Source organism: Notamacropus eugenii, chromosome 3, assembly GCF_028372415.1.
Source record: "Notamacropus eugenii isolate mMacEug1 chromosome 3, mMacEug1.pri_v2, whole genome shotgun sequence".
Lineage (NCBI taxonomy): Eukaryota > Metazoa > Chordata > Mammalia > Diprotodontia > Macropodidae > Notamacropus > Notamacropus eugenii.
The window spans coordinates 98,998,508-99,019,526 of record NC_092874.1 but is presented as its reverse complement, the minus strand read 5'-3'; the positions used below and the strand labels follow the sequence as shown (position 1 = coordinate 99,019,526).

The following is a 21,019-nucleotide window of genomic DNA, read 5'->3' as shown; positions in this document are numbered from 1 at the left end:
TAGCCAAGGAATATAGCAACCTTCTGTTTGATAAACCCAAGGACCGCAGCTTCTGGGATAAGAACTCACTGTTTGACAAAAATTGCTGGGAAAACTGGATAACAGTGTGGCGGAAATTAGGCATAGACCCATACCTGACACTGTACACAAGAATAAAGTCCAAATGGGTACATGATTTAGGTATAAAGATTGATACCATGAATAAACTGGAGAAGCAAGGAATAGTGTATTTATCAGATCTATGGAGAAGGGAAGAATTTTTTACTAAAGGAGAGATAGAAAGCATTATGAAATGCAAAATGGATAACTTTGATTACATTAAACTGAGAAGTTTTTGCACAACCAAAGCCAATGCAACCAAAATCCGGAGGGATGTAGTAAATTGGGAAAGAATTTTTACAGCTAAGCTCGGGGATAAAGGCCTCATTTCTAGAATATATAGAGAACTGATCCAAATGTACAATCATACAAGTCATTCCCCAATTGATAAATGGTCAAAGGATATGAACAGGCAATTTTCAGAGGAAGAAATTAAAGCTATCTATAATCATATGAAAAAATGCTCTAAATCACTATTGGTTAGAGAGATGTAAATCAAAACAACTCTGAGGTACCACATCACACCTATAAGATTGGCAAACATGACAGAACAAGAAAATGATAAATGCTGGAGAGGATGTGGGAGAGTTGGAACACTAATTCATTGTTGGTGGAGCTGCGAGCGCATCCAACCATTCTGGAGAGCAATTTGGAACTATGCCCAAAGGGCTACAAAAATGTGCATACCCTTTGACCCAGCAATATGGCTACTAGGACTGTATCCCCAAGAGATCATAAAAATGGGAAAGGGTCCCACATGTACACAAATATTTATAGCAGCACTTTTTGTAGTTGCCAAAAACTGGAAGTCAAGGGGATGTCCATCAATTGGGGAATGGCTGAATAAATTATGGTATATGAATGTAATGGAGTACTATTGTGCCATAAGAAATGATGAACAAGAAGACTTCAGAGAGGCCTGGAAGGACTTATATGACCTGATGCTGAGTGAAAGGAGCAGAACCAGGAGAACTTTGTGCACAGCATGACCAAGTGTGCGAGAGTTTTTTCTGGTAAACTTGGAATTTTGTAATAACGCAAGAACTTCTTAAAAAAAAAAATCCCAACGGTAATTCTCAAGGCAAAATGCCTTCCACACTCAGAGAAAGAAATATGGAAGTCATTTGCAAAATGTAGCAGATCATGTTTGTGTATGTGTATGTTTTTGTGTATCATGTTTTGATTTGTTATATGATTTCTTTCATTTATTTTAGTCTGACTACATAGCATGACTACAGTGAAAATATACTCAATAGGAAAGTATATGTAGAACCTATACAGAAATGTATGCAGTTGTGGGGAGGGAGGGGGGTAGTGGGGGGTAGGTGTGGGGGGGATAAAATCTCAATTGTATGGCAGTGATTGTTAAACATTAAAAAATAATAAAAAAAAGAAAGAAAGAAAGAAAGATAACTCTCTAATCACAGCAAGCACTCATTTAGAACAACCCAAAAGGCAGCTCTCTATACATGGTCATCACAAGATGGTTAATATCAAAATCAGATTAACTATATACTTTTAGCCAAAGGTGGAGAAGCTCTATACAGTCAGTTAAAACAAGATGTGATTCTGAGCGTGGCTCAGACCATGACCTTTGTGTTGCAAAAGTAGGGAAAACCATCGGACCAAATGGGATGACCTAAGTAATATCCCTTATGAATATGAAGTTCACGGTATTGTACAGGAGGCAGCAACAAAAAGCATCCCAAAGAAAAAGAAGAATAAGAAAGCAAAATGATTGCCTGATAATACAAATATCTGAGGCAGGAGAAAGGGAAAGATATGCCCAACTGAATGCAGAATTTCAGAATAGCAAAGAAAGATGAGGTTTTCTTAAATGAGAAACGCATGTATGTATATATATATGTATGTATATGAATATGTATACATGTATCCATATGTACACATGTATATAAATATATACATACATACATATATACACATATATATAAACAATAGAATGGGAAAGAAAATTAGAGATATCACAAGAATGTTTCATACAAAAATGGGCATGATAAAAAACAAAAATGGTAGGGATTTAACAGATGTAGAAATAATTAAAAAGAGGTAGCAAAATACACAGAACTAGATAAGAAAGTTCTTAACATCGCCAATGACCACAATGGTGTGGTTACTAATCTAGAACTAGACATCCTAGAGAATGAGGTCATATTGGCCATTGTCAATAATAAGGCTAGTGAAAGTGATAGAATTCTCGCTAACATTTTTAAAATCCTAAAAGATGACGCTGTTAAAGTGCCGTACTCAATATGCCAGCAAACTTGGAAAATTTAACAGTGGCCCTTGAATTGGAAAAGATCAGTTTGCATTCCAATCCTGAAGGACAATGGGAAAAAATATTCCAATTGCCAAACAATTACACTCATTTCACATGCCAACTAGGTTGTGCTTAGGGTTCTACAAACTAGGCTTTAGCAATATGTGAACTGAGAATTACCAAAAGTGCAGGCTAGCTTTCAAAGAGGCAGAGGAACTAGATACCAAATTGCCAACTCTGCTGGATTATAGAGAAAACAAGGGAGTTGCAGAAAAACATCTACTTCTGCTTCATTGACTACAATAAAACCTTTTATTGTGTGGATCACAACAAAACATGATAAATCTTTAAAGAGATGGCAGTACCAGACAATCATACTTGTCTCCTGAGGAACCTGTATGCAGGTCAAGGAGCAACAGTTAGTACCAAACGTGGAACAGTTTATTGGTTTAAGATTGGAAAAGAAGTATGACAAAGTTGTAAATTTTCACCTTATTTAATCAACTTAAATGCACAGTACATCTTGCAAAATGTCAAGCTGGATGAATCAAAAATTGATTTTTGATGAATTAAGGTTACTAGGAGAAAAAGTAACAATTTCAGATACGTAGGTGATACCACTCTGAGGGCAAAAGGTGAAGCACAATTAAGAAGCCTCTTGATGAAGGTGAAAGAGGAAAGTGTAAAAGCTGGCTTGAAGCTAAACATCAAAAAAAAGAAAAACCTATCATCTTACCAACTTGTTCATCACTTCCTAAGAAGAACTGGAAGTAATATCAAATTTTGTATTCTTGGGCTTAAAGATCACTGCAGATTGTGACTGCAAGCCAAGGCTTGTTCCTTGGAAGGAAAACTATGTCAGAACTGGACAGCATACTAAAAAGCAGAGACATCACATTGTTAATAAAGTTCTATATAGACAAAACTGGTTTGTTTTTTTTTCAGTAGCAATGTATAACTGTGAAAATTAGGCTGTAAGGAAATCTGGGCAACACAGTATCAATGGTTTCAAATTGTGGTTCTGAGGAAAACTATGAGAATTCTTTGGCAAGCAAGGAGATCAAATCATTTATACTTAAATTAATTCAGAGTATTACCTGGAATATCAAATGCTAAAGCTGCAGCTTAAATACTTTGGCCACTTAATGAGAATAGGAAAGACCCTGTTATTAGGAAAGATTTAAGTCAAAAGGGAAAACAAATGGCAGAGAATGAGATGGATAAATTTCGTCACGGAAGCAATGAACTTGAACTTGGGCAAACTTTGAGAGATAGTGGAGGATAGAAGGTTCTAGCATGCTATTGTCAATGGATGGAATCCTGAAGAATTGGACATGACAATGATTGGACAGCAACACAAAAGTAGATCTGAGAGTCTTCTGCTTAGAGAAGATATCTGAAACTACTGATATTGATGAGATGACTGAGAGAAAGAAATATAGAGATTGAAGAAAATGTCCAGGCATACATAAGTTAGGGATTAGTTACCCATGTGTTAAAAATTTGGGGTTGAATTTCTATGCTCTCCAGAGCTTCATTTCACAGTTTAACCCAAAAAACAGAGTCTAGCATCCAAGCCATGCTAGTAGATAACATCATCTGATTCTGATTTTGGTCCTGAACCCACAGTGTCTGTGAATAGTACACATGTATGCAGACATTTCCTGTAATGAAAATCATAGGAGGCAAGTTTGATTTGTGTCATATAATTGTATAGGTAAATCTCAATCCATTACCTTACGATCTGGAGCAGTTTCCAATTTATTCATCCATCTTTTGCTGTAATGGGTGGCTTTTTTCCTTATACTTTATTCATATAATGGCTTTGTTATAAAATATGTTTTTCTGGGCCCTGGAGGTTTTTCTCATCTATTGTAATACATATGAGCTGCCTGACATTTTGCAGTATTGCTTCTCTGGTGCTCCTGATGAGTGGAGCTCAAAGCAACAAGGTAACTTTTATGGTTCTCCCACCGTCATTCTCCATTTCAGCAGGGCAGAATGTAAAGGGGGAAATTGATGCTAGAACGTGAATTTCAATCACATGAAAAGACAAGAAGATGAGAGGCAAAATGAGATGTACTAGAAAGAACAAGAGCCTGGAACTCAGGAGACCTGGGAATCTAGTTCCATCTCTGACATTTACTAGCAGTGTAACCTGAACATGCCACTTCCTACTCTGCACTTTTGTCATCAGTAAAATCAGAACAAGAGAGAGAATTTGCACACAGTAATTTCCTTTTTCCCTAACATTTTGTAATTCCATGACTCTAATAGATAGCATAGGGGAAGATAGTAAAAAAATAAAATAAAATAAAAGAGAGAGAGAGAAAAAGGAAATCTAAAGGCTGGGAGTCTAAAGGACTGTTGTAAATTACTATTTATTGCCACGTTTGTGATTCTGTTGAAGGTAATGGCTCACATCTGTTGAGAACGACAGGCAATTTTCAGAGGTAAATCTTAGTCTCCAAATTGTAAAGAACCTTCGAGGTCATCTTATCCAATGTCCACTCCTGAAGCATGAATCTCCTTTGAAATTCATTTCAAGTGGTCATTCAGCCTCTACCTGAAGAACTCTAGTGACAGGAAATTTATTATCTCCTTAGGCAGCTTTTTCCATTTTAAGACAATTCTAATTATATGGATTGCTTCCATACATAGAACTAAAATCTGGCTCTCTATAGTTTTCTCATATATTTTTCTCATATTTTCTCATATTAGTCCTAGTGCTGCCCTCAGAGTTCAAGTAAGGTAAGGCCTAATATCTATTGCATGTAACAACCCCTCTAACATCTGGAGGCAAAAATGCCACCTACCCTAAATCTTCTCCTCTCTGTGTGAAACACCTCCACCTCCTTCAGTTGATCTCCACCTGACCCATTATTTCCAGTCCCTTATCCACCTTACTTTGGATGCACTTCTGCTTGTCAATGTCCCTCTTAAAATTTGTCCCCTGAAATTGGAAACAATCCTCCTTACATTAAACCTACAGAACTATTTTTTTAATTTAGGGGAGATGACAGTGATATTTCATGTCATGTGTTTAATAAAGAAATGCGCAGCATTCTGAAAGACACAAATAAATTACCACAAAACCAGAGGAACATATGTATCCTGAAGCTAGCTAGATAGCTGTGACACCTCAAGCATGCTCAACTCCTCTGTCATTGGGAAGAAAGTTGAGATCCTCCGCTATCATAGATTTACTGTCTATTTAAATTCATTTAACTTTTCCTGTAAGAATCTGCATGCTATACCATTTAGTGAATATGTTTGATATTGATATTATTTCATTGTCTATTGTACCTTTAAGCAAGATGTCTTTTTCTACCTTATCTCTTTTAATTAGATCTATTTTGCCCATGTTTTGTCTGAGATTGCTACCCCTGCTTTTTTTTTTTTTTTACTTCAGCTAAAGCATGATAGATTCCGCTCCAACCCCCTTTTTTGTTCCATGTATCTCTCTGCTTTGAGTATATTTTTTTGGAAACAACATATTGTAGGATCTGGCATTTAATTCACTTCTTCTCCACTTCTGTTTTATGGGTGAGTTCATTCTATTCACATTCACAAATATGACTACTAACCACATATTTCCCTCCATCCTATGTTTCTATGTTACCCCTCCCCTCCTTCCCTCTCTCATTTGCTTTCTCTCTCCCTCTCTCTTTTTCTCTGTCCTAAAGAGTGTTTTGCTTCTGACCACCACCTCCCCCAATATATCCTCCATTTTATCATTTTCTCCCTTCTTTTATCTCCCTCTTCTCCTACTTTCCTGTAGGGTAAGATGGATTTCTATCCCCAACTCAGTGGGCAATGTTATTCCCTCTTTCAGCCAGTTCTGTTAAGAGTAACATTCAAGCATTGCCAGCTACCATCACCCTTCTTCCCCTCTTCTGGAAAAACTCTTTCCTGCCTCTTTTATGCAAGATTATTTATTTACTCCTGATTCTACCTATCCCTTTCCCCTTCTCTTGAAATGGCCTTCTTTCTCATCCCTCTATTTTGTTTTGTTTTTTAATGTCATCTCCTAAAAAAAAAATTTTTTTTAAATGTCATCCCATCAAAGTCAACTCACACTCATTTCTTCTTTCTAGGTACATTCCTCCTAACTATGTCAATAATAATGATGTTCTTAAGAGTGACAAATATCGTCTTCCCTTGTAAGAATGTAAACAGTTTAACATTCTGGAATCCCTTATGATTTCTCTTTTCTATGCACTTTTTTATGCTTTTCTTGACACATATTTAAAAAGCAAATTTTCTATTCAGCTCTGGTCTTTTTATCAGAAAAGTCTGAAAGTCTTCTATTTCATTAAAATTTTCCATTTCTCCATTTTCCATTGCATTTTTCCCCTGGAGGATTATACTCAGTTTTGCTGGGTATTTGATTCATGGTTGTAATCCTAGCTTCTTTGCCCTCTGGAATATCATATTCCAAACCCTCTGATCCTTTAATATAGAAAGTACTGAATCCTGTATTATCCTGACTATAGTTCTGCAACATTTGAATTACTTCTTTCTGGTTGTTTGCAGCATTTTCTCCTTGGCCTGAGAGTTCTGGAATTTGGCTATAATATTCCTGAGAGTTTTTATTTTGCGATCTTTTTCAGAAGATGATTGGCGGATTCTTTCAATTTCTATTTTACCCTTTGTTTCTAGGATAGTAGGGCAGTTTTTCTTAATAATTTCTTGAAATGGAATGTCTAGATTCTTTTTAATTGTGACTTTCAGAAAATCCAGTAATTCTTAAATTTTCCCTTCTTAATTTATTTTCCATTTCAGTTGTTGTTCCAATGAGACGTTTCACATTTTCTTCTATTTTTTTCATTCTTTTGACTTTGTTTTATTGTTTCTTGGTACTTCATGTAGTAATTTGCTTCCATTTGGCCAATTCTAATTTTTGAGCAATTTTTTTTCTTTTTTTCGTACATCTTTTTTCCATTTTTTGGTGCTTTCCTTACCAAGTTGTTAACTCTTTTTTTCATTAATTTCTTGCATTACTTTCATTTCCTTTCCCAATTTGTCTTCTACATCTTTTAGCTGATTTTTAAAATCTTTTGAAGGCTCTTCCCAAAATTATTTTTGGGTCTAAGAACAATTCACATTTTTTTAAGGCTTTGGATGTAGCAATTTTGATTTTGTTGTCTTTTTCTCAGTTTGTGTTTTGATCTTCCCTATTACCTAGGTAAATTTCTGCAGTCAGGTTCTTTTTTGTTGTTGTTTGCTCATTTTCCAGCCTATTACTCAACTTTTAATTTTATGTTAAAATTGGGCTCATCTTCTGGGATGGAGGGGACATGTCCCAAGCTTCAGGTTTTCTGTGCTGCTCTTTTCAGAACTAGTTCTGGGGGTTTGTAAGTTTTCCAAGGTAGTATAATCTCAGGAGAGGTGTCGTTACTCCTCTCCTAGCCTGTGCTATGGTCTGTGGGCAATCTCAAGGACTCTTCCACCCTGGAAATGAGACCAACATCTCTACTTACCTGTTGCTATGAACTCTAGTGTGCTAGTACTCCTTCTCACCCTAGGGTTGCAACCTGGACCTGCTTCCTGGATCCATATATGGGCAAAGCAACAGAATCCTACCCCCAATGCCTGTAAAGGGTTTCTTGACCACTTAGTCAACCCCCTACTGACCAGGGGCTGAGAGCACCAGAAGTTGCTCCTCCAATTCAGTTGTCCCCACAGCCTTCTGACTTGTCAGGATACATCTTGCACTGGAATATATTCCACTCTCACTACCTTTCCTACTTACATCATAACTCATCTTGTACTGGAAAATCATTTCACTCCATCTTTTTGCTGGTTCTTCCATAATTCATCTTGTGGCATTATTTTGAAATTGTTTGGAGGGAAATTTGGAAGAGCTTATGTTGGTCCCTGTTTTTACACCACCATCTTGACCCATCTAGATAATGTTTACAGAGATAAGTAAATACAATATAATTTAAAGGTAAGAGGAGAGAAAAATAACTGGAGGAATCAGTTAATATGCATTTATTAAGCACCAACTCTATTCCAGACATAATACTAAGCAGTGGAGATATGAAGAAAGGCAAAAGATAGTCCCTGCTTTGAAGGAGAGTGTAATCTTATGGGGGAGGCAACATGTATAAACAAGTGATATATAGGATAAATAGGAGATGATCATCAGAGAGAAGGAATTCAAATTAAGAGAGATCAGGAAGGGCTTCCAGTAGGAAGTTGGATTTTAGATGAAACTTGAAGGAAGTTAGCAGACAGAGAAGAGGAGGGAGAGCATTCCAGGCCAGGGGGGACAATTGATGAAAATACCTAGAGCAAAGAGATGAAGTGTCTTGTTGAAGAATAGTGAGGATCAGAAGTGGCACCTTAGTTAACTCTTGAAGGAAGCTAAGGATTCTAACAGGCAGAGGTGATAAGCAAAGATATTCTAGACATAGTCGTACTCTATGCAAAGGCATGAAGAACTTGGAAAAAACATGAGAGTGAAATGACTTTCTGAAGGTCATATTTCCATGTGGTGACAAGGTACAGTTGTCTTGATTTTCAGGATCTTGAGAAAGTTACAGTGTCTTAAAAGTTACCCAGAATATGATTAAGGGTTCTTTAGATGGTAAGGACTGTTTTGTGCCTTTCTTTGTATCCCCAACACCTAGTGCAGAACCTAGAACAGAATAAAAACTTTAGTGCTTAAATGACTCTGTTATCTTTGCCAAGAAAACACCAAATGGGATCACAAAGAGTCAGATGCACTTAAAGCAACTGAAAACAACTGAACCTTTAAACTCCAATATACTCAGTTCTCCATTTATGATTATTGTTGCTATTTTTATTAAGTTTAACTTTGAACCCTGAAATACATAGCTTGGTTTAGGCATGACTAATATTAGTGATTAGGGTATTTTTTTTTAAGGTTTTAGGGAGGCAATTTTAAAAGGTCACCATGCAAATTTGAATCTATTTGTAGAGAGCCTTTCATCAATGAAAAGAAATTACTTCCTTCCATAAACATTTTTTTGGCAGTCAGGTTAAGTAATAACAGTTTTGTTCATCTCTAAAGACTGGTTTTATGAAATAGGCTAAACTCACTGATCCGTGCCAGACAAACTCCTCCCACCAGAGCTGGATCCTTCGCTATTATGAGTCCTTAATTCCAGGCACACAAAATAAAACAAAATTAGCATCATGTTTCACAGTTGTTTCCAAACCCCCTCTTAAAAAACATTTAATATGGCACATGATCAATTTTAAACTATTTTAACTATTTCATCTTAAGTTATCTAGAAGAAGCAGTAGCCAAGTTGAATATGGCTACTTATTGAGATTCTGTATAAAATGTGGAAAGTATCCAGTCTGCCCAAACTGGATAAAACATTATAAATGTTTTATACTTGGACCCTTATCTTGATGAAGCCTTAGCTGTTGGTTCTTCTGCTAGACCTTACTCTGCCATCACATACTGTAGTTTAGGGTTCTTCAACCGGGATCCACACATTCACAAGGGGCCCAAGGATAAATTTCAAGTCTGCCACAAATTTGGATAGGAAAGAAATTGCATCTTTATTTTCACTAACTTTTGATTTCCTTTGTGTTTTGTTTTTATTTTCTATGTATTTTATTTTATGCATTTAAAAATATTGTTTTGAGAAGGGCTTCCATATGTTTCACCAGTCTACTGAAGAGGTCACAGTAAATGATGGTTGTGTTGTATTTGAGTGGCTCATCCCTGAAAAATCATATTAACTCCTTGAATCAGCCTTTCATATAAATCAGACTTAAAGATGTACAAAGCAACTATTCATGCTAATAGGGAAGAAATTAAGTTAAGAAAGCAGTTTCTTTATAAATGAAGGACTTCCACAAGTAGATACAGATGAGCAGGCAAACAGCAGCTGATCTATTGTTATATCTAACATATAGGCCATGATATTCAATAGGATAACACCAAGAATACTGACATTTCTAAATTTGAATGGTCCTCTATAAATGCCTAATGGCATTTATATTCAGAAAATCAGCCTTTTTGAAGGGTGATCTTTTGTTCAAATAGGTATACCTATACCTTGACCTCTCTATAACTATGAAGTAAATTGTTTTCTCCACTATAAGAGTAGCCAATTTTCTCAGTGGCAGGAATCACATTTCAAATCATACACTTAACCAAACCAAGTCCAATAGACATTGTTTTGTACTAGCTAAAAAAGGTGAAAAGAAATATTTGAGGAAAAGTTTGATATGGGGTGGGGGAGAAGAAAGACAAGATTAAAAAGAAGCCAACAATAGAAATGTAGAATTATGTTATCTACTTAGAAGTAGTTGGAATTTAGAAATCAGATAATGGTACAGCCTTCTGCTAAAGACTGGAACCAATGAAAATCAGTGTGACATGTCTCATGAGCAGACCTAGAATGCTGTTCTGTCCTAACCAAGATAGACAACTGAAAGAGCCAGATAGAGGAGGCCAGATTATTTACTGAACAAGAGTGCTTGGAGAGATCACTAACTTGTACTGCAGATAGACATGGAATAATACCAGAGAAAATGGCATATTCTAGGTCTAGGATATCAAGGTAGGGATAGACCTGGGTATGGAATTTACTTGCCTTGGGTGACTAAACAGAGCTAGAACTGAGGTTCTGGATGAAGCTAAGGTTCTAAGCTGAAACTAGACTCTGAATCAGCAGTCTATGCTTGTAGTGCCTGTCAGTATATATTAAGTAGGTGCCTTGATAAACTCATATTAGTAGTGAAGAATTTTTGTGCACTCTAAAATCTTGATCTTAGAATTTATTGAAAAAGAATGTCTTGCTACTCAAGAGTTGTACAGCCAAACAAGTTAAAGAAGGGTGGGTTACATTCTTCACATGGTCCCTTTGAAGAAGTAACTCCTTAGTTCCTTTATGGTAGGATGACAGCAAAGCAAATTTTTGAAGTCTGGTTTTTATGACAAAGCATTCTGGGGTTATCCCAACCAAAAGATTCTCACCCCCATTGCGATTAATTTTTGTACATCCATCCAGTGGCTTAAGGATTTTGTTTTGTTTAGTTTTCCTCCTTCAGACTATGTCCTTTAGACCATGCCCATTCCCCTTTGCTTCATGTTTCCTTCATTGTGGAACTTTGGCACATCCCATGTTCAATCAACCACTGAAAGAAACACAAAGGTATTTTCACACATCATGAGATAATCCTGGGGAATGTACCAGTGAAATATTATAGCAGTATAATTTATTAATTGAATCTAAGTGAACTTTTCTTACCACATAGATCTGGTTCATTGCAATTCCATTTTCTATAAGCTTGACTATCACACCCTGCTCCAGACAGACAGATAGACAGATAGATAAACAGATAGATAGAAAGATAGATAGAGATGGATATATATATACATATGAATATGTGCATATATATGTAATTATACACAAATGTAAGTATATATGCTTGCACATATTTATATACATACACTCATATGGTTTCTAAATTGCTAGATTTCAGGCATCATGATTTGGTTTTAATTAAGATGACTTTTTTCTCTACATCAAACTCAGTCCTGCTCAGGCTGTTTCCTTGGATTCTACCTATCATCTCTCTGTCTGAAATCCCCTCACTCTCAGCCTAGAAAAATCCCCTGCAATATCTGTCTAAGCACATGATGTCCTGCAGCCTTTCCTTATCAGTCTCTTTCTGGTTAGCTGTTAGACTCTTTTCTGGCTGCTTACTGAAGCCCTGAAATCTGGATCAAATTGTTCTGCTTTCTCTTAGCATCTAGTACTCCCTCCGGCTGTGTCCTTCCCTGGCTTAAGTTTGGATGGAACAATCTTCCATCTATAAGAAACCAACATTTGTAAAATAGTGCACAATATGGTATGGGGTGAGGCAAAAAGGTAGAGGCTTCTCTCTCTCTCTCTCTCTCTCTCTCTCTCTCTCTCTCTCTCTCTCTCTCTTCTCTCTCTCTCTCTCTCTCTCTCTCTCTCTCTCTCTCTCTCTCTCTCCTTTGTGTATGTCTCTGTCTCTGTCTACATATATATGTGTTTGCCTTTCTTAAAGTATTTTAGATTCAAAAACAGGGCCTGAGGTGTTTCTCTCCCATGAAGCCATTCTGAATTTTCTTTTATTAGAGCTCTCTCCTTCCTAAAATATTCATGTACTATATGTATTTATGTACACCTTGTATTCTCCCAGTGAGTAAATTCCTATTTCATATTTACATTTGTATCTCTAATATCTAGAGCAATGCTTTGAATATTGTGGATATCTAATAAATGTTAGTTGAATTCACTTATTGAATTTTCAATCTGGAAAATTATTTGAGACATTAAAACTATACATATTGTATGATTCTTTCACTAATTCCCAGCATTTATCTTTAATTCACATTATGTTGTCCAATTCACATTATGTTGTCCAAGATATCAAGGCAAGTAAGCAAGAATCTATTAAACACCTGGTATTTACCAAGAGATGTATACTGGAGATACAAAGGAAGGCAAAAATAGATCCCACATTCCTGGAGCTCATAGTATAACAATGGAAACAACATGCAAACAAATATGTCCAGACAAAATCCATACAGGATAAACTGGAGATAACCTCAGAGAGGAAGGCACCAGGATTATAGAGGGTGGAATAAGGTTTCTTACAGAAGATTAAATTTTATCCAAGACTTGAAGGAATCTGGAGACGCTAAGAGTAAGAAGATTCTTGGCTTAGGGGACAGCTATAAAAACACACACACAGAGAGTTTAAGGGGCAACAAGGAGAACAGTTTCACTTGACTGAAGAGGAGTAAAATATAAGAACTTTGAACAGGCAGGAAAGTGCTAGACTTTGAATGACTTTAAAAAGCTAACAGAATTTTATATTTGAGACTTGAAGTAATAGGGAGCCACTGAAGTTGATTGAATGGGGACAGAGAGTACCATGGGTATACTTGTGCTTTAGGAAGATCACTTGAATCATGGAGTGCAGAATGGACAGGAATAGGGAGAGACCTGAAGCAAGGAGAGCAACCATAAGGATGGTGTAATGAATCATGCATAAAATGAGGAAGACATCACATTAATAGCAGCGTGTCCAAGAGAGAAGGAGGCATAGAAGAGAAATGCTGAGAAGGTGGAATCAGCAGGGCTTGGCAGCAGATTAAATATGGGAGGGTGAGAGAGCCTGAGGAGTCAAAGATGACACTCCAGTTGTGAGCCTTGGTGACTGGGAAGATGGTAGCAATATTAATGAGAATAGCAAACAGAAGAAAGGAGAGTTTGGGGGAAAGGAAAATGAGATCAGTTTGGGACCTGTTAAATTTAAGATGCCTATGACATGTCCAGTTGGAAATGTCCAGTAGGTAGTTGAAGATGCAAGAATATGGATCAGTAGAGAGGATAGGGCTGAATAAACAGATTGGGCAATCATCAAAATAGAGATAATAATTGATTCCATGGGAGCTAATGAGATCATTAAGTGAAATAGTATGGAGGGAGAAAAAGGCCATCTATTGTTAATCATTGTGAACTTGATGAAGATTCAGCAAAGGAGATAGAGGAGTGGTCAGGCAAGTAGAAATAAAACAAGAAGAGAAAAGTGTTTTAAAAAAACTTAAGAGAGTATGCAAGAGAAGAGGGTGATCATCCATATCACAGGCCAAAGAAAAGATAAGAAGAATAAAGATTGAGAAGAGACCATTAGATTTGACAACTAAGGGATAATCAATCCCTTGCAAGAGGGCAGAATTCACTGAATTATGGGGACAGAAATCTGCCTACAAAGAGTTAAGAAGAGAGTGAAAAGAAAGGAAGTAAAAGCAACTAATATGGATGGCCTCCTCAAGGAGTTTAGCCAAAAAAAGGGAGGAAAATATAAAATATATTTGAAACGCTAGCAAAAAAATAAAGACAATAGCAACTAAAGCACAAATATGACTGATCACAGCCTTTAACATTAAACCCAGCACCTCCATACCTCAGCCGCATATATTGAGTTTAATAGTAATTCATAGTAGTAATTCATATCATGGCTGACTATTACTACTATAAAATACCAAGGACAGTTCCTATGATAGCCTACATTGATTCAGTATAGGTGACTCTCTCTCTCTCTCTCTCTCTCTCTCTCTCTCTCTCTCTCTCTCTCTCTCTCTCTCTCTCTCTCCTTCCATATATATATATATGTGTGTGTGTGTGTGTGTGTGTGTGTGTGTGTGTGTGTGTATAATTTTTTATCATTTCTGATGGCTTAATAATGTGCCATAAATCATTTAGCCATTTCTCAGCAGGTAGGCAGTGCCTTAGTTTCCTTTTTTTCCTCCTATGAAAAGAGTTGCTATCAATATTTTTTAACATATGGATCCTTTTCTGCTTTCTTTAATCTCTTTGGAATATATGCCTAGGAAATGCTTTGAAAATATTAAAGCATTATCAAAATGAGTTATTATTACTTATAGACATTTATATATTTCTTTAGGGTGTATATTTTGTGGTTCATTTAATATTAAAACTTATACTAAAATCTTTGGAAGTCATTTTAATCAGTGGTATTGACCTTCAGATTTAACATGAAATCTACAGTTGGTGCTTTTATTGATCATTTGTTGGATTTATGTAGTATGTTTCCTTCAAGTGGTCCAATGTGTTTATCAGCATTGACTGCTGACAGTATAGTCTTCGTTCCTGAGCCACATTGTATGTATAATTCAAATACATACACATACATTCAACACACACATGTACACACACTTTGATATGTAAAAATATAGTTATAGAGGTAACATAGATGGAGTACTGGTTTGGGAGTAAGGAAGACCCGGACTTGAATCCTCTCCCTGAGACTGAGTACTTAGTACTGAGTACTTGACCTTGGTCAAGTCCCCTTCAGACACTCTTCTGCCTAGTCAACTTTTTTTTGTTTGTTTTACATTTTCACCTTAGTCATGTGGCATAGAAGAACTAAAATGAATGGGAGAAGCCATGAAAACAAAACAAAACATAACACAAGAGAAAATAGTCTGCTTCATTCTGCGATCCAATTCCCAAACCATGCTTCTTGATGTTACTTGCACAGGACATCCCATCTCTAAAATCTGTGTGTTATACAGTCTGTCCTCCTACTCTTTCAAGAGTAATCACTTCCTCTTCATCTTTGCTTCTTAGAATAATTTTCTGCCTTCAAAGTTCAGCTCAGAGATCACATTCTTCTTGAGGTCCTTCCTGCCTTTCCAGCTCTACTAAAAGAAGGAGGAGGAAAAGAAGGACAAGGAGAAGGAAGAAAATTTTTATTTTCATTATTGTTATTATTAATTTACTTGATACTCATTGAAAAACATATAATGATGTTAGGACCATGAATCTTACCCCAGCTACATTTCTCTAGATTTTCAAAACGAGAAAAAAAGTGATAGTTAAGATGATGGCCTGTCAGTTGCACTGTCCTGTTTTGCATAAATTCATTCATTTATACACTAAGAAGCTTTTTAGTACTTACCTACTACATTCAAAGCATTGTACTAAGCACTGAGGTAGACTTGTTGTTCAGTCATTTCAGTCCTGTCCAACTCTTCGTGACGTTTTTGAGGGTTTTCTTGGTAAAGATACTGGAGTAGTTTGCCATTTCCTTCTCTTTCCTCATATGAGGACTGAGGCAAACAGGGTTAAGTGACTTGCCCAGGGTCACACAGTTTAGTAAATGTCTGAGGCCAGATATGAACTCAGGAAGATGAGTCTTCATGTAGGAATGCAGTAACTACTAAACAGAATCATTTTGGCCAAGAGACACAAGAAAGAGTCAAAGTGGAATCTGAAATCGAGGATGGAACAATCATTCCATGGGCATCACTGTGAACTAGGTTTTAGTGAGAAAGCTGCCTATTGTTAGGAACTGACTAGGACATAGTCTCATAAGCTTATAGGTCTAGAACTTGAACAGACTTCAGAGGCCATCCTGTATATTTTACTGGGGAGAAAACTGAGGCACAGGAAGGTTAAATGACTTGAATAAGGTCACTCAGTATAACGAGATGTAGTATTTTACTCCAGAGCCCCTGTTCTTTCCCCTTTCTTCCCCTGCTCCAGCCATATATTCCTGCCTATATCTACTAGCTTGAGACATGACATTCCAGAGGGCAAAGGAGCTAGGATTACAACCAAGAATCACCTACCCAGCAAAACTGAATATAATCTTTCAGGGGGAAATAGACTTTCATTTAAATAGAAGACTTTAAGAATTCTTGAAGAAAAGATCAGATCTGAATAGAAAATTTGACTTTCAAATACAAGACTCAAGAAAAGCATAAAAAGGTAAACAGGAAAGGGAAACCTTAAGGTACTCACTAAAGTTAAAGTGTTTTGATATTTGTAGCTCAAAAGACCTTTCTTAATATTAAGGTAGTTAGAAGAAGTACATATAGACAGAAGGTACAGGTGGGTCAAATATGAAGGGATGACATGTTAAAAAAAAAAGGAGGTGGAAAAAAAGAATGCACATAAAAGAGGCAAGAAAAATCTTTTATTAAAGGAGGGAAGGGGGGGGTGTGAGGGGCAATGAATAAACCTTACTCTCATCAAAATTGGCTCAAAGAGGGAACCATACACACACTCAATTGAGTATAGAAATTCATCTTACCCTATAGGAAAGTAGGAGGGAAAGGTGATAAGAGAAGTGAGGGTGGAAGGGGGGAATAGAAGGTAAGGCAGATTGGAGGAAGGGATAATCAGAAGCCAAACACTTTTGAGGAAAGACAAGGTGAAAGGAGAGAGAGAATAGAATAAACAATGTGGCTATATAGGATGGAGGGAAATAGCAATAGTGACTGTGAAAAAAAAGATTTTGAAGCATTTTTCTCTGATAGATTCCTCATTTCTCAAATATATGGAAAACTGAGTCAAATATATAAAAAAAAGAGCTATTTCCCAACTGATATATGATAAAAGATAGGATCAGTTTTCAGATGAAGTAATCAAAACTATCTATAGTCACGTGAAAAAATACTCTAAATCAACTGTTTATCAGAGAAATTCAAATTAAAACAATTCTGAAGTACTACCTCATACCTATTAGATTTGACTAATGGGGCAGAAAAGATAAATGATAAATGTTGGAGGGGATATAGGAAAAATGAGACATTACTACAATGTTGGTGGAGTTGTAAACTGATTCAATCATTCTGTAGAACAATTTGGAACTTTTTCCAAAGGGTTATAAAACATTCATATACCCTTTGATCTAGCAATACCACTACTAGTTCTGTATCCCAAAAGAGATAAAAAACAAAAAAGGACTTATATATACAAAACATTTATAGCAGCTCATTTCTGCAGGCAAAGAATTAGAAATTGAATGGACGCCCAATGGCTTAACAAGTTGTGTGTTATGTGATTATGATGGGATACTATCATAGTGTAAGTAATGATGAGCAGGATGCTCTCAGAAAAACCTGAAAAGATTTGCATGGGCTGATGCAAAGTGAAATATGTGGTTTAAGTAATAGCAATGTTGTAAAATGATCAGCTGTGGATGACTTTGACATTCTCAGGATCACAACAATCCAAAACAACTCTGGAGGACTTATGATGAAAAATGCTATCCATCCCCAGAAAGAGAACTGATAGTGTCTGAACACAGACTGAAGCTTATTTTTTTGCTTTCTTTATTTTTTTTGAGTTTTTTTTGTCTGTTTCCTTTCACAACATGACTATTCTGGATATGTTTTGTATGACTACTCTTGTATAACCTATATCCAACTGCTTGCTTTCTCAGTGGGGGTATGGGTGGGGAGGGAGGAAAGGAGAGAATTTGGAACACAAAGTTTTAAAAACAAATTTTAAAAATTGTTTTTACATGTTACTGGTGGAAAATAAAACACAAAAATTAAAAAAAAAAGAAACTAGTCATAACATTGAGAAGAAAGCATCATTTAAAACTAAAAGAGACATTTGAAGCCATCCAGTCCATCCCTCTCATTTTACAGATGAATAAAGTATAAGTCTATACTAATACACAGTGTATACTTATATACAGAGAGGATGGATGATTTCCCTAAGGTCACACAGCTAGTGAATTGGAATCCTTGCATCATAAGGTAGTTAACTCAGTATCTTGGTGCTTGTGCCTTGTACCTGGTATTCATTCTATTTTCTTAGCTTTTCAATAGCCTTAAAGTTAGAAGAACATGTGCTTTTCTAATATGTAGCCCAGCTGTACAAATAAAAAAATGCCTACCAATAATGTACATAGGCAGTAATGTAAATGAAATCATGGAGAATGAAAATGGTAGAGCTAGTCAAGACAATCTCCAGAACTCAGCAGCCTTTACATTTATTAATATTTGTTGAGCAACCATAATATTCAGGTCACCCTAGAACAGTGTGACATGCAAAGCCACAGGTGGTGTCTGTCCTTATTCAGGGAAACTATATATAGCTGAAAGGAATAGTTATTCTGGTTACTTGGTGGGCTTTGTAAGTGGCAGGAAGGATATTTTTTTTAGTTCTTCTGCCCATGGACTGGATAAACAAGTGACTCTAGGGAACAAAGCCAAACATGTCTTAATATGGCATCCAAATTTCCCCCTAGGCAGAAAGGGCTTCCATTTTCTGGGGTTGCAGAACTTTTCTTCTCTGCCTGTATCTGTAGCTTGCTTTTTGGGGATAGGGGCAAGAGTCAAATATCAATCTCCACTTATGAAACTTATCTAGTATCCCCTGTCTTCCAGTATCTTTAACCTTCTTTGAATCATTTAGGCTCCTAAAGATAATGCTGTCAAAAAAATACATTGTAAGGTTACTTGTCTGTTTGCATGCTGTATCTATTCACCCACATACTCTACGCCAGTTGAATGTAAGTTGCTCAAGAGTAAGAACTGTTTCGCATTTTGTCATTCTGTGCTTGGCAACTGACACAATGTCTTTGGTGCAGTATGAGCTTGGTAAATGTTTGTTGAATTGAGTTGGAAGGAAGATAGAGTCTATTCCGCAATCTACATTTTCTAAATATTGTCCATAGAAATTGTTTAATTTATAGACTGTGTCTGAGAAAAGATGAAATGTTGCTGGGATTCTGAAAGGTAACATGTCAGAAGGCAACATTCATTAGGAAATTTTATTTATGATGATGGGATGGTATCATCCAAAGAAAGAGGAGGCTAACTTTCCAATAGCAGGGCTGCCAATCTGTAAACCTGAGTATCACATAGAAATCAGACTATTTTAGATCTAGAGCTAGAAGACACATTCTAATTCAGCTCACTCATTTTACAGAAGAAGAAACAAAGGCTAAATAATTTACCCAAAGTCACACAAGTAGTAAGTGACAAAAGAAGAATTTGAACCCAGGGAATCTAATGTTCTTGCCATTGTGCCACATTGTCTCTTATTTATTTTGCTGCTCTGAACCTCAGTTTCTTCTTTTATAAAGTATAACTAATAGTAATTGTGCTACTTAGCCCAAAGTGTTGCCTTGACAATTAAATAATATATTAAATGTAATGTACTTCATAAAGTATGAAAATTGATATGTCAGCTATTACTGTTATGTGACTCACTTCACATCCCAGTTCTCTGAGATGTAAAATAAGCAGATTGGACTGAAAAGTACCACACCAGGCTGGAGAAGTTGACTGTCCTTGCTGAGGCACTCCAAAGGACCTCCTTTATACAGTCTTGGTTAGGCTGGACAGGATCAAGGAAGGTAGGAATTAGTGAGTCTGGCCAAGAGTTGCGGTAGGTAGAAGACATAGAGGTTGAGATGTCCAGGGCAGCGGATCAGAAAGAGCCAAAACTGAAGGAGTTCTGTGCTTGGGATCATTGGGACAGATTATTGTACAAAGGTTAGTATCTAACTATGATGTTGTATCCTTCGATGTTAAGGCTATTCAGTTGACTTTGTTCTCTAGGTGGAATTTTTTGGTTTTGCTGCTATTATTATCATCTTTGTCATCATCACCATCATCATTATTTGTTAACAAAGCATTTTACTTGTGTTATCACCTTTGATTCTCATTTGAACCCTGTGAAGTAGGTACTACTATCCCCATCTTACAGATGAAAAACTGAAGCCCAGAGAAGTTTACTTGCCCAGGGTTTCTTCGCTAATAAGATTCTGAGACACAATTTGAACTGAAGTTCAATGCTCTGGTCTGCTGGGCAGACCTCACTAAATTATGATGGGCTTAATTCTTCTGGAGTCCAAACTTTTTTTTTTAGCAAGGTAAATGGTGTTAAGTGACTTGCCCGCGGTCACACAGCTAGTAAGTGTCAAGTGCCTGAGGTCAAATTTGAACTCAGGTCTTCCTTACTCCAGGGCTGGTACTCTTTCTACTGTATCACCTCACTGCACCTGGGGTTCAAAACTTTAATCTCCATCATCCCCCTCAAGCAGTTTTTATATCTATTTTCAATGAGAGGTTCTCCTTGTTTAATATGAATTAGAGCACACTAGAGGATACATATGTCCAGGGGGTCTAGTCATTTTATCCCCGTCCTCTTGTTCATCATGCAGTTAGTCCTCTAGAAACCCTATGACACCTGAAGCAAGGGAAAGGGCTGATCCCAGCAATGTTATTCCTGACCTCTAAAGACCTTTCCAATTCTAAAATTGTATTTTTCATGAGATAATAGCCAGTAATATTTTCCATTACTGACAGCTTTTCTTAGCAAAATTTTTCAATGTTTCTCT

General features: G+C 36.5%; 1 protein-coding gene across 1 annotated transcript in view; it reads left to right on the top strand.

The window, feature by feature from the left end:
• The window catches only part of CNTNAP2 (contactin associated protein 2), a 2,725,119-nt gene that overhangs the window by 2,388,981 nt on the left and 315,119 nt on the right, over positions 1–21,019 (top strand). The window lies entirely within an intron of this gene.